Source organism: Talpa europaea (assembly GCF_964194135.1).
Source record: "Talpa europaea genome assembly, chromosome: 12".
In the NCBI taxonomy this organism is placed as follows: domain Eukaryota; kingdom Metazoa; phylum Chordata; class Mammalia; order Eulipotyphla; family Talpidae; genus Talpa; species Talpa europaea.
In genome coordinates this window covers 46,212,473-46,216,336 of record NC_140079.1, presented here as the reverse complement: position 1 = coordinate 46,216,336, position 3,864 = coordinate 46,212,473, and positions in this window count along the sequence as shown.

Genomic DNA, 3,864 nt, shown 5'->3' with positions numbered 1-3,864 from the left:
AAGGATGTGAAGAAAAAGGAACTCTCCTGCACTGCTGGTGGGAGTGCAAACTGGTCCAACCACTATGGAGAGCTGTGTGCAGATTTCTTGACCTACTAAACATAGAGCTTCCATATGATCCAGCAATTCCACTCCTAGGTATTTACCCAAATGACACAGAAACATTATTTCCAAAGGGCATCTGCACCCCGATGTTTATAGCAGCACTTTTTATGATAGCTAAGCTATGGAAACAACCCAAATGCCCAAAAATAGATGACTGGATCAAGAAGATGTGGTACATATACACAGTGGAATATTACTCAGCAATTAAAAAAGATAAACACATGCAGTTTGCAGCATCATGGATGGAGCTAGAAGGGATCATGCTCAGCGAAATAAGTCAGAAAGAAAAAGAAAAATACCAGATGGTCTCACTCATAGCAGGAATTTAGAAAACCTAAATAAGGGACCAGGAAAAAGACTAATTAATACAAAGTGAAAATCAAAATCAACAAGCAACTCTAAACCAGAGACACACTATGGGAGGGAAAGGGAGAGAGGAAGGATTAGGGTCAAAATAAGGGGGGGGGGGGCGCAATTGTGTGGGGAATATAACCAAAATGAAAATACATACATTGTGCAAAAATGAAAAATAAAATATTAAAAAATATTAAAATATTAAAAAAAACCACAACACAACAAAACAAACAATATAAACCAGAGACATCCTTCAGGGGAGGAGGAGAGAGAAGGATTAAAGGGAGAGTGGGAGGAGCACAGGTGAATTGGTGAAGGAGATTCTATGGGGACACCTGAGGGTGGGGGACACAAACTGTTTAAAAATGAACAATGATGTAAAAAATATATAAAAAATAAAGATTTCTCATGAATCGTATAACCGTTCAACTAATTTTCATTGCTCTGTTCTATTGTATGAAAAGATCACCTTTATTTGTTCTCCTATTGAGGGATGTTTGGGTAGTTTGTTTTTTTTGCAGTCATGAACTTTACTGCATCAGTTTTACTGCAGATATGATCTTTCTTTGTGTGTGTGTCTCAACTAGAATTCTATTAGAGAAGTTTACCATACAGAAAATTATTTCAGGGTTTATTTTCTCAAGTTTTCTACAGTGTAGTGTAACCCTGGCAGTTGGCTTTTCTTTTTGTAATGACTTCAGCTTTGATGCTGTGGTGTCCACTCTAAAGAGGGCTAGCTCAAACACGTCGCCAGCCACATGACTGGATAAGAAGCCAGGTTGCCTCCTATATGAGGCCTCTTTGTATTAAAGATCCCGGTTGATTTAAATGACTGACTAGATGGGGTCACTTATGGTTCTTTCTAAATAACCACTCTCATGTTTTGAATTTACCAAGAGTGAGCCTAGAAATGCTAGACCTCCCCTGCCATTGTCTCCAAGTGAAAGCAGGAGCACAGAACTGTGTGCACACTCACTAGCAGTGACCTCACTGTGGTCCCAGTGTGGTTACTTGTGTGATTTCCAGGTCATATAAGCAGGAAACTTCTATTTTCCAAAGTTTCCTGGTGGCTATCACTGAAGGGATCTTGCAATCATAAGAACCATTAGCATCGGCCCAGACACAACATTGGTTATCAATAGTCTGACACCAGCACAGAATGCATGGGAAGTGCACAGGTAGTTCATTCTGAGCATGTTGGAAAGAAGTTAATTCCTAATAAACAACAGCTGCCTTTAGACATCAGGGCCTACGTGAGCTGTGGAAGCCCACTGAGAAGGGCTGAGCTTCCATCTAGGGACAGCACTGACACTCTGCAGGAAACACAATGTTAACTTTGCTGAGTTTGCCCATTAAAATAGTGGTTACATGCATTTACACAACTCCTAGCAGCATCAACATGCTCTGCAGCTCCATTTGTTCACTAATACCTGGTGTATTCACTGCCCACCAACACATCTGGTAATGCTCTAATAATAAGGTATGAGAGTGAGAGCCTGTCTATGCTACCTGTGGACTCGCTGTGTGCTTTGTCATCTCCAGGTGTGCACTCTGGTTCAGGGTGTCCCTGCATGCAAGGACCTTGGAGTTGTGTCCCTCAGGGAGGTTCTCAGTAGTGTCTTGGCTCTGGCATTTCCACACTGTGTAGGTAGCATTCACTTCACCTCTCTAACCAGTGGTTATAGGACATCAGGGGAGAATTTCTCAACCAGCCAAGAGAGCAAACAATGCCTTCCATCACCAGGACTGGAGGGCGTTAACTTGCCCCACCTGCTTTTCTAGTGTGGGAAAATGATGGCCCTCCAGGGACCTAGCCTTATGCAGTGTGTCCACAGGCCTGAGTCCCACCCTCGCCCTGATCCTCAGAGCTAAGCCCTGGTTCCCGAGAGCGCTGCCTGAGCCGCTCACACCATGTCTCCTGCATCCCCTCCTGTTCAGGCCCTGCTTTATGTTGTGTACTTTTTATTTTGCAAACTTCTGTGTATCTCTAGTCCCAAAGAGAGCCCTGCTGTGCACTGCAGTTGACTCTCTGCCCCAGGAGCTCTGGTACCTGGAGTCTGGCCTCCAGGGGCAGCACTGAGGACAGAAAATGCGTTCAGACCCAGGGTTTCTAGAGGGAGGCCATGAGGACTGGCTACAGATGATGTGGGTGTAGGCAGCAAAAGGTAGGTATCAGAGGGTTCAGGGTAACATGGGAGAGAAGGGGAGCACAGCCCTTGAAAGTGTGAGGGGGTGGGTGGTGCAGGACCACTAGCATTAGGGGGCAGTGGGGTAAGTACTGCAGTGGGAAGATGGGGTACAGGAATGAAAGCAGGTGCTATGGTGGGAAGACAGGGCACCTCCTGCCCACACACTGCCTGTACCTCTGTGGGTTCGGCAGCAGTCTGCTAACTCCTGCGTGAATACAAGTCAGGTGGGGGCTTTTACCACCTGGAAGGTCAGGGTGGGTTCATGAACCTCCAGGGTGGCACCACCATATGGGGCTACATGCAGGCTGGTGATGGAGCCAGGCGAGCCACATACCTGCTCCTTGGTCAACCAGGATAAGCCTGTGGGCGGCGCATCAGAGAAAAGGCAGGCAGCACGTTAATGAATGGAATTTAATGTAATCATGGCAAGAACATAGACGTGGATAACATGTGCCCCCCACCCTCCAGGGCCAGTGCCTGGCTGAACCCCACCTCCCGGGTTGGGGGAACACTGATGTGGCTGAGTGACAGCAGCATGTGGCACGGGCTAGCCTGGGAAGGCACCCTGTGGAAGGATGCCTGTAGGTCCAGGCCAGGAACCCCCAGAACAGTGGCACCAAGGAAGCGCAGGTGTTGGCCCAATAGATGGGGTGGCCGCTGACGGGTGGAAGGTGAGGAGGCGGGGGCCTGCCCTCATAAGTGCTGCCCAAGTGCTTCAGGAGAGGGGTGGGAGCGTGGACAGTGAGGGTCACAGAAACAGTTACAAATAAACAAGACAAAATCCAGATACATTCAAGCCCGCAAAGTTCAACAGAATGGTGACAACATGGCGGCACTGCCTGTGCCAAGGGGGCTACCATCCTTGGTGAAGAGATGCCATGAGCAGTCAGAGGTCTGGGGAGCATTTCTCAGACTTTCTGGTGCCCAGGAGGCTAAACAACACAGGCTCTATTTTACTTCTAAGAGGGAAGCATTTCATTCCCTTTCCCCAAAACAGACTCAAGGGAGCAATGAGACAGACTTCTCGAAAACAAGCCTTTCTGGAAGAAGGACTTTGGAGCGAGAGTGGCAACGCAGAGCAGTTGTACCCCGAGAAGGAGGGGTCCCTGGGCGAGGCCAGGTGGGTACCCCCTCCTTTGGCATACTTGGCAGGAGCTTCCTCCTGGTGCTTCCACCAGGAGTCCCGGTGCCAGGGCCGGGTGTTGGCCATGGTCCT